The 16,332-nt window shown below is 30.3% G+C and overlaps 1 long non-coding RNA gene across 1 annotated transcript; it reads right to left on the minus strand.

Annotated features, from left to right (window-relative positions):
- Positions 1-6,758: 6,758 nt before the first annotated feature.
- On the minus strand, positions 6,759-11,907 carry LOC145815387 (uncharacterized). Its single transcript, XR_014358324.1, has 3 exons — positions 11,705-11,907; positions 7,904-7,992; positions 6,759-6,953 (listed from the first exon to the last, which is right to left on the minus strand). It is a non-coding gene; the product is annotated as an uncharacterized LOC145815387 (long non-coding RNA).
- Positions 11,908-16,332: the final 4,425 nt, after the last annotated feature.

Consider the following 16,332-nt stretch of genomic DNA (forward strand, 5'->3'; position numbering starts at 1 on the left):
AAAACAATACATATATCATAGGTTATTCAAAACATATACTTGGCATGACTTGTACAAAACATACTTGGCAGAGATCGGCCATCCGTTCATAGACCGTCAATAGCCGAGATCTCACAAACTTAGTGTTACTTGGCCATCCGTTCATAGACCGTCAATAGACTTGTGCTGCAAATGCTTATAGTCCCCCAGCACGTATGGACTTCCAAAGGTTGTGCTACGAATGCTTATAGTCCCCTAGCACGTATGGACTTCCAAAGGTTGTGCTACAAATGCTTATAGTCTCCTAGCACGTATGGACTTGTGCCACAAATGCTTAAAGTCCCCTGGCACGCACGGACTATGTTACCTAGGCTTAACGTCCCCTAACACGAAAGGACGGTGTTACTTAGGCTTAACGTCCCCTAACACAAAAGGAAGGTTCCAAGAATGTCATCCAAAACAAAGCTTATACTTGATATATAAAATAGGGATATCATTCATGCTTAACAAATACTTTTATCAAAACAAGGCAAAGCTTTATTAAAACTTGATAACATAACTTTATTAGAAATACCACTCACATAGTTCCTGGGACGTCGGGATCAAGGCAAAGGTCCAAGTCCTACAAACACATGGCAAAGTCTAATGAATGCACTTCTCAAAACAAGCCTTACATGAATGCAAATGATCTCGGGGAAAACATGTTGGAAGTCAAAACACTGTTTTACATGTCAGGAAGACATGCTGGGTACCAACCAGGTCTTTGCCGAGGTCCCACACCTCTAGGCCGAGGTGTGGTTACCTAGGCTTCGGCATGCGGCTGCAATGCCGAGGTGCACACAAGACAAACTAAAGGTGTAAGTGATCATGCAAGGTAGGCCAAGGTGAGATACGGTGCTTGGCCTAAGTGTGAGGTCTAGGTAAGAGTGATCTCCGCGACTACACTTAGGGAAGTGAGGTCTGGAGATCTGGGTTTCCACCCGTGAAGAACATGAAGAACATGAACATGAAGATCATGAAGAACATGAATGCTAAAATCATAACTTCTTTATTACAAAATCTGGGTTTTCATACTATGAGTTCGAAAACATGGACCTGGGTACCCATACTTGAAGATCATATGAAAACAAACACAAAAACATGGATCTTGGCATGAGCTTTCGGATTAAAACATGACTTTTCTTGAAGAACACATGAATACTATTTTCTCTTTCTAAAACTGAACTTCAAAGCAATGCATGGCTTACAAATCATATTCAATCATGCAATGCAATAACATGAACATAAAGAACAACATGAGCAAGTCAAGAATCTAACCTTAGAACACGGATCTAACGGTTCGATCTCTAGGGATCAAGCTTGGAAATCTACTCTCCCTCAAGAACTTCTCTTCCTCTCCTAGAGCTTCTCTCTCCTCTTCAAAAACAAGGATATAACAAATGATAGGTTTCTCTCTCTGCCGGCTGATTTAACACACAGCTCGGACACGTGGCACTACCGAATTGGTTCTCCTCAAAAAGGTGATAGATTGACAAGACATGTGTAAGACAAAGTGTGTATGACAAGTAAGGTGGCAAGGGAACTCCAGCAAACGATGACATCGGCAAAGGACAAGGCTTCGGCAAGTAAGGGAACAATGATCTCGACTAGGAAGGACAAACTTGGCCCAGCTGTGCCACACCTCGGCCTAGGTGTGCCACACCTCGGTCTAGGTCGTACCACTCCAGGAACAAGATCACTTGGGTTCAAGGATGACATCTCGGCCCAGACGATACACATCTCGGCCTTGGTGATACACACGTTGGCCTAGATAATGACATCTCGGCCAACATGCCAGGACGGAGGTGGAGGTCAACCAAAGTGGTTCCAAGATAGTTCTAGACTTCAGGTGGCCTCGGCTTGGAATAACCTAAGCTTAACATGACTTAGGCTTGGCATGACTTAGGCTTGAGGACAGCAAAGAAGGAACAAAGCATGCAACACACTTAAGCAAAACAAGGCAAGATTCATGAATTCAAACTTAGCAAGAGAGAATTATATAAATGCATGCAAGCATGACTAAGACATGAATGTGGGTTGTTACATGTAGTATTTTCTTGAATAAACTTCCATTCTTAATTTTATGTGACTTTCATTTTTATTTTTATTCCACTTCCATTTTTATTCAATTTCCTTTTCTATTCAATTTTCTTTTTTATTTAATTTCCAAATAGATCGTTAAGGTATAGTGGTTTCTTGAATGAACTTCCATGTTTAATTTTATTCTGTTTCCATTTCTATTTTTATTCAATTTCCATCTCCATTCAATTTCCTTTTTTTATTTAATTTCCAAATAGATCGTTAAGGTATAGTGGTTTGTTGAATGAACTTCGATTTTTAATTTTATGCAACTTCCATTTGTATTTTTATTCAACTTCCATTTTTATTCAATTTCCTTTTCTATTAAATTTCCTTTTTTATTTAATTTCCAAATAGATTGTTAAGGTATAGTGATTTCATGAATGAACTTCCATGTTTAATTTTATGCAGTTTCCATTTCTATTTTTATTCAACTTTTATTTTTATTCAATTTTCATCCCCATTCAATTTCCTTTTTCATTTAATTTCCAAATAGATCGTTAAGGTTTAGTAGTTTCTCGAATGAACTTCCATTTTTAATTTTATGCAACTTCCATTTGTATTTTTATTCAACTTCCATTTTTATTCATTTTCCTTTTCTATTCAATTTCCTTTTTTATTTAATTTCCAAATAGATCGTTAAGGTATAGTGGTTCAATGAATGAACTTCCATGTTTAATTTTATGCAGTTTCCATTTCTATTTTTATTCAACTTCTACTTTTATTAAATTTCCACCTCCATTCACTTTCCTTTTTAATTTAATTTCCAAATAGATCTTTAAGGATTAGTGGTTTCTAGAATGAATTTCCATGTTTAATCTTATGCAGTTTCCACTTCTATTTTTATTCAATTTCCATCTCCATTCAATTTCCTTTTTTTTCTTAATTTCCAAATAGATCGTTAAGGTATAGTGGTTTCTAGAATGAACTTTCATTTTTAATTTTCTGCAACTTCCATTTTTATTTTTATTCAACTTCCATTTTTATTCATTTCCTTTTCTATTGAATTTCCTTTTTTTATTTAATTTCCAAATAGATCGTTAAGGTGTAGAGGTTTCTTGAATGAACTTCCATTTTCAATTTTATGCAACTTCCATTTTTATTTTTATTCCACTTCCATTTTTATTCAATTTCTTTTTTTATTTAATTTCCAAATAGATCACTAATGTATAGAGGTTTCTTGAATGAACTTCCATTTTTAATTTTATGCAAGTTCCATTTTTATTTTTATTCCGCTTCCATTTTTATTCACTTTCATTTTCTATTCAATTTCCTTTTTTATTTAATTTCCAAATAGATCGTTAAGGTATAGTGGTTTCTTGAATGAACTTCTATTTTTAATTTTATGCAACTTCCATTTTTATTTTTTTTCGACTTCCATTTCTATTCAATTTCTTTTTCTATTGAATTTCCTTTTTTCTTTAATTCCAAATAGATCGTTAAGGTGTAGTGGTTTCTAGAATGAACTTCCATTTTTAATTTTATGCAACTTCCCTTTTTATTTTTATTCCACTTCCATTTTCATTCACTTTCCTTTTCTACTCAATTTCCTTTTTTTTTTATTTAATTTCCAAATAGATCGATAAGGTATGGTGGTTTCTTGAATGAACTTCCATGTTTAATTTTATGCAGTTTCCATTTCTATTCATATTCAACGTCTATTTTTATTCAATTTCCGTCTCCATTCAGTTTCCTTTTTTATTTAATTTCCAAATTGATCGTTAACGTGTAGTGGTTTCTTGAATGAACATCCATTCTTAATTTTATGCAACTTCCATTTTTATTTTTATTCCACTTCCATTTTATTCAATTTCCTTTTCTATTCAATTTTCTTTTTTATTTAATTTCCAAATATATCATTAAGGTATAGTGGTTTCTTGAATGAACTTCCATGTTTAACTTTATGCAGTTTCCAGTTCTATTTTTATTCAACTTTTATTTTTATCCAATTTCCATCTCCGTTCAATTTCCTTTCTTATTTAATTTTCAAATTGATCATTAAGGTATAGTGGTTTCTTGAATGAACTTCCATTTTTAATTTTATGCAACTTCCATTTTTATTTTTATTCCACTTCCATTTTTATTCAATTTCCTTTTCTATTCAATTTCCTTTTTTATTTATTTTCCAAAAAGATTGCTAATGTATAGTGGTTTCTTGATTGAGCTTCCATTTGTAATTTTATGCAACTTTCATTTTTATTTTTATTTCATTTCCATTTTTATTCAATTTCCTTTTCTATTCAATTTCTTTTTTTATTTAATTTCAAAATAGATCGTTATTGTATAGTGCTTTCTTGAATGAACTTCCATTTTTAATTTTATGCAACTTCCATTTTTATTTTTATTCCACTTCCGTTTTTATTTTGTTTCCTTTTCTATTCAGTTTCCTTTTTTTATTTAATTTCCAAATAGATCGTTAAGGTATGGTGGTTTCCTGAATGAACTTCCATGTTTAATTTTATGCAGTTTATATTTCTATTTTTATTCAACTGCCATATCCATTCAATTTCCTTTTTTATTTCATTTCCAAATAAATCGTTAAGGTGTTGTGGTTTCTTGAATGAACTTCCATTCTTAATTTTATGCAACTTCCATTTTTATTTTTATTCCACTTCCATTTTTATTCAATTTCCTTTTCTATTCAATTTTCTTTTTTATGTAATTTCGAAATAGATCGTAATGGTATAGTGGTTTCTTGAATGAACTTCCATGTTTAATTTTATGCAGTTTCCATTTCTATTTTTATTCAACTTCTATTTTTATTCAATTTCCATCTCCATTCAATTTCCTTTTTTATTTAATTTCCAAATAGATCGTAAAGGTAAAGTGGTTTCTTGAATGAACTTCCATTTTTAATTTTATGCAACTTTTATTTGTATTTTTATTCAACTTCCATTTTTATTCAATTTTCTTTTCTATTCAATTTTCGTTTTTATTTAATTTCCAAAAAGCTCGTTAAGGTATAGTGGTTTCATGAATGAACTTCCATGTTTAATTTTATGCAGTTTCCATTTCTATTTTTATTCAACTTCTATTTTTATTAAATTTCCATCTCCATTGAATTTCCTTTCTTATTGAATTTCCAAATAGATCGTTAAGGTATAGTGGTTTCTTGAATGAATTTCCATATTTAATTTTTTGCAATTTCCACTTCTATTTATATTCAACTTCTATTTTTATTCAATTTCCATCTCCATTCAATTTCCATTTTTTTATTTACTTTCCAAATAGGTCATTATAGTATAGTGGTTTCCTGAATGAACTTTCATTTTAATTTTATGCAACTTCCATTTTTATTTTTATTCAACTTCCACTTTTATTCAATTCCCTTTTCTATTGAATTTCCTTTTTTATTTAATTTCTAAATAGATCGTTAAGGTTTAGTGGTTTCTTGAATGAACTTCCATTTTTAAGTTTATGCAACTTCCATTTTTATTTTTATTCCACTTCCATTTTTATTCAATTTCCTTTTCTATTCTATTTCCTTTTTTATTTAATTTCCAAATAGATCGTTAAGGTATAGTGGTTTCTTGAATGAACTTCCATGTTTAATTTTATGCAGTTTCCATTTGTATTTTTATTCAACTTCTATTTTTATTCAATTTTCATCTCCATTCAATTTCCTTTTTTATTTAATTTCCAAATAGATCGTTAAGGTTTAGTAGTTTCTTTAATGAACTTCCATTTTTAATTTTTTGGAACTTCCATTTATATTTTTATTCAGCTTCTTATTTTATTCAATTTCCGTCTCCATTCAATTTCCTTTTTGTATTTAATTTCCTAATATATCATTAAGGTATAGTTGTTTCTCACTACTACAAAAACAGATAAAGATCACACTTTTTTGGTGTGATGTTTGTTATTTAATCACACCTTTTAAGTTTTATTGAAGTGTGATCTTTGGGAGTGTGATTAAAAAGGGTCATTTTTAATCACACCTTTTAAGTGTGATTAAAGATATTTAGATCACACCTTTTAAGTGTGATTAATAATGTATAGATCACACCTTTTAAGTGTGATTAATAACATTTAGATCACACCTTTTAAGTGTGATTAAAAATATTTAGATCACACCTTTTAAGTGTGATTAATAACATTTAGATCACACCTTTTAAGTGTGATTAATAACATTTAGATCACACCTTTTAAGTGTGATTAAAAACATTTAGATCACATCTTTTAAGTGTGATTAAAAACTAATAAAACATGTGATAATAAACTTTAGATCACACCTTTTAAGTGTGATTAATAACATTTAGATCACACTTTTTAAGTGTGATTAAAAACATTTAAATCACATCTTTTAAGTGTGATTAAAAACTAATAAAACATGTGATAATAAACTTTAGATCACACCTTTTAAGTGTGATTAAAAACATTTAGATCACATTTTTTAAGTGTGATTAAAAACTAATAAAACCTGTGATAATAAACTTTAGATCACATCTTTTAAGTGTGATTAAAAACATTTAAATCACATCTTTTAAGTGTGATTAAAAACCAATAAAACCTGTGATAATAAACTTTAGATCACATCTTTTAAGTGTGATTAATTACTAAAAAGATTCGACATATTTGAAGAATAATCAATATTATTTTTGTACACGCATTTTAAGAATGTAATACACACTATATACTATACTTTGAATCATAACCACATATTCAATGAAATAGCGCCATATATTTCGTAAATGAAAGTTAAATATGTTCAAAAGTATGTACAAAGGAATTAAATAAAAAAATTTAAACTGTGCTTACATATATTAAAAAATAAAAAAAAATAAAAAAAAAAACTTGAAAAATTAAGTCATTGAATTCTTCGACCATATTTTGCATCTCTCCAAAAAATTTCTAACCTGAAAAATAAAAACACAAATTAATTCAACAACTCGGATGAAAAGCCACACCAAACTAAATTAAATAAATTAAATTAAATTAATGATTGACTTACAATGACAAAGAGATCCCAACAATGTCAAATGTAGTCGGATTATTATAGGGCAGCCACATAAAATCGGGCAAATGAAGTCAGCCTCCGTTTGGGAAGTGGGTTGGCTTTTTGACTTTTTTTGTGAGAGGGGATTGTAATGATTATGGGTTGGATTTGATGTTTTGTTTTTTGTGGCTAAAATAGCCTATTTTGTTTTTTGTGACTATTTTAGCCAAAAAAACCCGACTTTTTTCTTCCCAAACAGACCCTCACTATCTAAAACTTTCGTAACAAATTAAAGAAGCAGGAAGCTTAAATATACTTCATTTGACTTTGCATTTTCAATTCCCATGAAGGGCTGCTAAAAGGGTTAATTATGTAATGACGCCCCAGAAACCACCAATCCATCAAATAATATAAACCTTTACTTATAGTAAATAAGTAAGAATTTCACATTATGATAACGAATACTAATAAGCTGAGAAAAGATTTCAATTTGCATAACCCGCCAAAGATTTGATGATCAAATTTACCCACCCAGAAACAATTGGATAGCAATTATGAAATGATTAATGCCGCAAAAAAAGGGCAATCTTAGAACCTAAAATCAATACCTCATAAACCAACAAAATCAAATGAAACCCAAATCATTAAAATCACAAATCGATACAATACTCATGAAATATGACTAATAAATAGATCAGCTAAAGCTTCGAGACCCATCACCCAAAGACCTTCAAAAGATTCAACTGTGTGCCCGGAAAACAAAAGCTAATGATATCATCAAAGTTCATTCACTAGCAAGTATAAACCACAAAAGAGAAAAAACAAAGAGAAAGAAAATAATTAAAAAAAAATCAAGAGGTTTACTATTACCCTCAAAATAAGAAGAACCCATAGCTGTTGTTGAATAACTAAACCACTTTCACCACCACATTACCACCAAAGCCCAAACTTTTCTATACCTGAAATAGACAGATCAGGTAAAAGGTGAATGTAAATATGTGTTTAAAAACAAAGAAAGCATATGAGAGAGAAATGTGATAAATGTTTTGTGAACTCAAGATTATGTGAAGTCCCAACATAGAAATGTGATAAATTTTTTGTTTGAGCACTCTATCTAAACACTATGTTCAAATTATCGGATATTTTGTTCAACATGCTTTTTGATTATTTTGTTTAAATTTTTTATTAGACATTGTGCTCGACCCAATTTATTAAGTCAATATGTTCAGTTGATAAATTAGGTCATTCTAACGGAGATAATCTGAGAGAACCTCACTGGTTTATTTAAATAATGCTGATTCACACCTAAATATGGCACTATCCCACAAATCCACAATGCTTTGTTATCTCTTCATTGATCACTCACATTAATCAATTTAGAAAACATTACATAGAAACAATATCTACAAAGAGAGTACTGTATTGAATAAGAAAAATATTTCAAACACCTAATTTATCACTCTTAAAAATTACCTCTAATGATATGTTTGACAAGTGTCAAATTTTAAACATTCCATCATGTGGGATCTAACCTCAATATCATATCATTAGAGGTAATAAACTATGAGGATGTCGCATTATTGATTAAATAATAAAGAGAGTTTTGTATTAAATAATAATGTTACATATCTACAAAAATTAAAAATGCATGAAGTATTGTCAACACAACATTCTCAATATATTAAAAAAAGAAAGTATATACTATTTTCCAATAATAAAATTAAGGAATAAAAATGAGAAAAAAAAAAACTTTGCTTAGGGAGATTGTAGCCATCCAAGTTGAGTTGAGTTGGGGATGCCTTTTAACAAAGAGAGGGAAACAAAACGATAAAAGACAGCTTATCTCCACATGCACTATCCTTTGTTTAATCTTATTTAAGCACTATAACAAGTTTTCTTGTAAATTAAACGTTGATGTACTCAGTAACATCAAATACAAGCTCAAATAAATTTTTTTAAATTTCTTCATTTTAAATCAGATAAAATGTTTACATTTATTTGTTAGTGAATAACTCAAGTTTACAAAAAAAAAAAAAAAAAATTTGGTCCAATATTGTTGGGTATTTTTTGAGGGGGAGTAAAAATGAGGTATCAACATGTATTATGCATTAAAAACTGGATATGGTTTCACCTATGTTTACATGAACGTCTTTGAGAGAATTGCAAATCTTAAGCTTGCTTAGGATGCTAACCTCTATACCAAGTCTAAGAAATCTAGTTGTATACCTTCTATGAATAATAAGTGTTGTCCTCTAACTTTGCATGTTGTTTGTCTCTTTGGCCTAGCTCTTGAGTTGTGAGAGTTTGTTTTATTGTGAGAGTTATTTTATCACTAGGTCTTTGAATGCTTTGTTTTGATGGCTTGCTCAACTATCTTTATTGTCCCCTATGGGGGTGTATTGAGCCTCATTGTAATGTTTATTTTTTGCGTATATCTAAACTGCTTACCTACCACATGCAAAAACAATAAAAAATAATAAAAAAAATTTTGATCACAATGAACACTGAAAAAATGATGAGTAGTGTTATTGCACCCTTCTTTTTTAGCTTCACGCACCCAAACTCCTTTCAAACTGGCATCCAATCACCATGTGGAATACATTATGTGATCCTTTATATAAACTATTCAGATTTTTTTGTTGTTGATAAATACTCAACATTCAGATATCAAATATCACCACTTCAGGTTTGAGAGATTTGTCTTTCTCACCATTTCTCTCATTTTCTCACCAAAACCACCCAATCCAAACGGAGTGGACAAGAACAGGAAGGAAAAAAAAAGGGGGGAAACAATCAATAATTACGCAACATAAAAATCCGGTCGACAGATCAAAAGGTGGAACAAATAATAACAAAAATGTGTGTATATGCTGTATAAATGCAGATAATTCATATACAAAAATACACATACATATATAATGAAAATATCGCTCAATTTCATTATACAAGAAAATGCAGGGGAAAAAAAAAATCTAAACAACTATATGTATCAGCCCTGAAACAACCACAACCCAAATCACAAGATTCAAAATTTCCTTTCCTTTCTTTGAATTCATTTTCCTTTGTTTTATTTACACATAAGCATCCATATATATGCATTTTGTACACACAAATATTATACATATATATATATAGAGAGAGAGAGAGAGAGAGAGACAGAGAATTACAGGATCGGAAACAGAGGAGCGGCCGGAAGCGATGCTCTTGAGGCGACGCATGACATTCATTATGGTTTCTGAAACGAAACCCTAATTTGTCTCTCTCCCTAAATTTCTTGATCAATAAGAGAGAGAGAGAGAGAGAGATAGAGAAAGCTATGGCTCTCCAGTCTTTCTCCTCTGCTTCATTCAACAGAGATAGGAATTTGCGAAAAAGACACCAATCCACCAACAACACCACCAGCTTCCCCCCCTCTCTCTCTCTCTCTCTCTTGTTTTTTTCAATTTTTCTACGGTCAAAGTCGTTATCAAAGCCAATCATTCCAACCTAATTCGTACTTCAGTCAAACTTTGATTTTTGATCATCGATTTATCATCCTTAGGTGATCCGACGGTTTATATATTTTTTAGCTTGAGCTTCGTCAAGTGTTGGAGTAGATTTTGAATTTTGGATTTGGTTTTTCTTAACTTATCATTTTATTATGGGAGTTCTTAGGTTTGGTAGACTCAGTGTAGAATTAATTTTTGATGATAAGAACCGTTTAATTTTGTAAATTTGTTGAATTAAATATTGCAAATTTATTTTTAAACCTTTTTTTTCTCCCAATCTTTATTTTGGACCATTTTTTCTCATATTTTTTAAAATGCTCCAACATTAATAATTAATGAACTAAAACTTATAAATACAGATTCAGAATTAAATACAGATTAAAATACAGATTCAGAATTAAATACAGATTAAAACACAACTTATACAGACAGAATCAATCAGTTTGAATGTAAACAGACAGATTAAATACAGATTCAGAATTAAATACAGATTAAAATACAGATTAAATACAGATACAGATTAAATACAGATTGAATTCCACCTAGTTGGTCAATCTGAATTCCAAAAATTAAATAACATACAGATTCAGATTTCAGATTTAAAGAACAAATTTGAAGAAAGAAACACAGATTCGATCGGATTTAACATACAGAAACACAGAAAGAAACACAGATTTAAAGAACAAATTTGAAGAAAAAAACACAGATTTGAACAAATTTGAACAGATTCAGATTTAACATACAGACAGATTCGATGCAGACTAGCCAAAACAAATCTGAAACCGAACAAAACAAACACAGAGGCCAAAACAATTTGAAGAACAAATCTGAAACCGAAGCTACCTCAAACAAAACAAACACAGGCCAAAACAAATTCGAAAAATCAGATCTGTTGGTCCACAAAAAAAATCAGATTTATTTCCAAAGAAACACAGATTCGATCGGTGCAGAGATGAGAGATCAGGGAGAGAGAGAGAGAGAGAGAGAGGCTTACCTGTGTGTGAGTCGATCGGTGCAGAGATGCACAGAGAGTGAGATTGATGAGATGAGAGAGTGAGGGAGACAGATCAGATCAGAGAGATATATCATATATATATATATATATAAAACAAAAAAAAATCAACGATCGATTGGGGCGAGAGAGAGAGAGAGAGACAGAGATTGAGAGAGAGAGAGAGTTTACCTGTGAGTAGATCGGCGGTGCGATGAGATGAACAACTAGAGAGTGAGAGAGTGATCGGTGCAGAAACGAGAGAGTGAGAGAGAGAGAGAGACAGTGAGTTGAGATGAGGCTGAGAGAGAGAGTGAGGGAGACGATTGATTTTAGGGTTTTTTCTTTTGTTTTGTTTGTTATAGGTGAGTGGATGGTGAGTGAGACATGGACGGTTAGATTTGGAGAAAAAAATAATAATAATAATAATAATTAATTAATTAATTAATTTAAAAAATATAAATTATAAATGCGTTTGAACAAAATATTTAAAAAAATTAAAATTATACACTAAAAAATATTTTTATCCAAGTCTAAAATATTTATATTTATTTTTTTATTATTTATGACAATGAGATCATGCACATTTTAATTGGAAAAAAATTAATTGAAAAAATTTTATTTGAAAAAAATTATTTAAAAAAAATAATTAAAAAAATTAATTAAAAAAATATTTGAAAAAACAATTAATTAAAAAAAATTGTTAGTCAAATTTTTAGATTTTTGTTTAAAAACCAACGTAAACTCATTTTTTTAGAGAGATGAGTGAGAGAGGGAAAAGCTAGATGAGCGAGAGACACAGAGAGAAAGAGAGAGAGAGAGAGAGAGACCCATTTCATTTTTTGACTTTTTTCTCTTTCAACAACAATGGGCTCAGAGAAAAATATGAGTGTGAATGAGAGAAATGAACGATTGAGAGAGAAGAGAGATGAGAGAGAGAGAGAAATACAAATAAAAATAAAAAAGAGAAACAAAATAAGTGTCAGAGAGAGAAAGACAGTAAAAAGAGATGAACAAGAGATATAGAGAGAGAATGAGAGAGAAGAAAGATGAGCAAGAGAGATGAGAGAGCCAAAGAGAATAGTGATGAGTGAGAGAGAGACACACACACACGCACACAGAGAAAAAAAGAAGAGATAAACAAGATAAGCGAGAGGTAGACAAAAAGAGAGAGAGAAAAACAGCAAAAAGAGATGAACAAGAGATATAGAGAAAGACATAGAAAGAGAGAGAGAGAAAAGAAAGATGAGCAAGAGAGATAGGGAGCAGAGAGAGAGAGGCTCATTTCATTTTTTGACCTTTTTCTCTTTCGACAAGTGATTAAGAGAAATGAGAGATGAGCGATTGAAAGAAGAGAGAGAGAGAGAGAGAAAGAGAGAGAGAGAAAAAAGTGATCGATAATCAAGAGGGACATCGATAATTCAATAAGAGGGGATGGAAAGAGTGAGCAACGCGAGCACAGTGTGGGATAGAGAGAGAGAGAGAGAGAGAGAGAGAGAGAGAGAGAGAGAGAGAAAGACATAGATATAAAGGCAAAGAGTGATGATTAGGGGTAATGAAAAAAAAATATTTTATTTTTTTAGTTACTAAGGTTGAAAATTTATTTGTTTCATATTTATTTTAATGATTTTTTTTTTGTAGAAGTAAGGGTAATATTTTAATGAAAAATATTTTCCATTAAAAATAAAGTTTTTTTTTTTTTGGTCAATGAAAAATATTTTTTTACGGCCCTTTTTTTTTTTGTTACTAAAATGAGAGTGGCAGAGAAGAAAGAGTGGCAGTAGTGGTGAATGTGGTGGACAAGAGGTGGTGGTGGTGGTGGTGATGGTGAAGGAAATTAGTGGTGAAGTTGTAGTAGTGGTAGAGGAGATAGAGTGGCGGTGGTGGAGGAGAGGTAATGGTAGTAGCAGTTGCAGTAGTGGAGTGGTGGTGATGGTGGATAAGAGGTAATGGTAGTAGTAGTGGCAGTAGTGGTGGTGGTCATAGTTCCACCCATTGATTTAAGTATGGTGTTTGTACGGGAAAGAAATAAACATTCTCGTATATTCCTGTTGACCAAGTCTGCGCTCCTCCGTACGACGTCGCTTTATCACCTGAAAACACAAACGTGAGCTAGCCGGCGGGTGTGTGCCGGAAACCTCTCCGATGCCTAAGTCAGTAAGCTTGACAAATAGACAAAGCTCTGTGTATTCAGAAAGCAAAGTTGTGTGTTACCTCTCCCAATGTGATGTTTGTGAGCTTTTATAGGTTTCGTGTGGCGCAATCCTAGTGGGACTTCTATTCCTCCATGCAGAGTCCTTCTAGGATTCATACTCCTGAAGGATAATGCTTATCCCTCAACACCCCTCTCACTGCTCAAACCAAGTGAGATGGTTTTACCATGGCCGAACTTCCACATAACCGAAGTAAACACGACTCTGCTTAGCCGCAGAGTGAGCCGAACTAACCTTAATTCGGCTCTTCCCCATACTATTCTTACTTCGGCTTCTCATGTACAACTCATGGTATAGTTAAACCGAACTAACATGTCAAGACCGGTTCAACACTAAGACCGGTATAACTCCGAAGCATTTCTAGGCCAGTAACTTCAATTTTCTTTCGGACCGAACTAACTCCAACACATCCACAAGACCGGAGTAACTTATACGGCCATTCTACTCGGCCCTTCATACTGCGGCCCAAAGCAGCCCATTTACCTAGCTCGGTCCAATTTCCATATAAATTACCCTCTCAGTGTTTGTTTTGACCTTTCAAATCATAATTTTACATCCATTTTTCAAAACTCAATTCAAAATATAATCATTACTTTTCAAAACTCATAACCAAACACATAAATCAAAACTCTTTTCAAAACTTAATTAAAAATATACATATAATCACATTTAATTAAAAAGTGTGGTTAATATATATATATATATAAATAATCACACTTAATTAAAAAGTGACATAAAAAATAAATACGATCACACTCAATTAAATTAAGTATAATTAAAATATCAATTTAATTTTTTTTATTACACTTCTAATAAAAGTGAGATATTTTCATTTATCAAAGTGTGATCTTTAACTGTTTTTGTAGTAGTGATATAATCACACTTTAATTAGAATGTGTGATTAAAAATATATATAAATAATCACACTTTAATTAGAATATGTGATTAAAAAATATATATATAATCACACTTACTTTAAAAGTGTGATTAAAAAGTAGTAGTGTATATATAATCACACTTTAATTAAAAAGGTGTGATTAAAAAATATAAAATAATCACACTTTAATTAGAATGTGTGATTAAAAAATATATATATAATCACACTTTAATTAAAAAGTGTGATTAAAAAATATATAAACAATCACACTTTAATTAGAATGTGTGATTAATATATATATATATATATATATATAATCACACTTACTTAAAAAGTGTGATTAAAAAGTAGTAGTGTATATATAATCACACTTTAATAAAAAGGTGTGATTAAAAAATATATAAACAATCACACTTTAATTAGAATGTGTGATTAAAAAATATATATATAATCACACTTGTTTAAAAAGTGTGATTAAAAAGTAGTAGTGTATATATAATCACACTTTAATTAAAAAGGTGTGATTAAAAAATATAAAATAATCACACTTTAATTAGAATGTGTGATTAAAAAATATATATATAATCACACTTACTTAAAAAGTGTGATTATAAAGTAGTAGTGTATATATAATCACACTTCAATTAAAAGGTGTGATTAAAAAATATATAAACAATCACACTTTAATTAGAATGTGTGATTAAAATATATATATATAATCACACTTACTTAAAAAGTGTGATTAAAAAGTAGTAGTGTATATATAATCACACTTTAATAAAAAGGTGTGATTAAAAAATATATAAACAATCACACTTTAATTAGAATGTGTGATTAAAAATATATATATATATATAATCACACTTGTTTAAAAAGTGTGATTAAAAAGTAGTAGTGTATATATAATCACACTTTAAATTAGAAGGTGTGATTAAAAATATATATATATAATCACACTTAATTGAAAAATGACATAAAAAATAAATATTATCACACTCAATCAGATTAAGTGTGATTAAAATATCAATCTAATTTTTTTTATCACACTTCCAATAAAAGTGAGATCTTTTTTTTTGTCAAAGTGTGATCTTTAACTATTTTTGTAGTAGTGTCTTGAGTGAACTTTCATTTTTAATTTTATGCAACTTTCATTTTTATTTTTATTTCACTTCCATTTTTATTCAATTTCCTTTTCTATTCAATTTCCTTTTTTATTTAATTTCCAAATAGATCGTTATTGTATAGTGGTTTCTTGAATGAACATCAATTTTTAATTTTATGCAACTTCCATTTTTATTAAATTTTTTTTCTATTGAATTTCCTTTTTTATTTAATTCCAAATTGATCATTAAGGTGTATTGTTTTCTTGAATGAACTTCCATTTTTAATTTTATGCAACTTCCATTTTTATTTTTATTCCACTTCCGTTTTTATTCTGTTTCCTTTTCTATTCAATTTCCTTTTTTTATTTAATTTCCAAATAGATCGTTAAGGTATGGTGGTTTCCTGAATAAACTACCATGTTTAATTTTATGCAGTTTATATTTCTATTTTTATTCAACTGCTATTTTTATTCAATTTCCATATCCATTCAATTTCCTTTTTTATTTCATTTCCAAATAGATCGTTAAGGTGTTGTGGTTTCTTGAATGAACTTCCATTCTTAATTTTATGCAACTTCCATTTTTATTTTTATTCCACTTCCATTTTTATTCAATTTCCTTTTCTAT

The sequence above is a fragment of the Camellia sinensis genome, unplaced genomic scaffold (assembly GCF_055761805.1).
Source record: "Camellia sinensis isolate YWXY unplaced genomic scaffold, ASM5576180v1 Unanchor2, whole genome shotgun sequence".
Taxonomy (NCBI): Eukaryota; Viridiplantae; Streptophyta; class Magnoliopsida; order Ericales; family Theaceae; genus Camellia; species Camellia sinensis.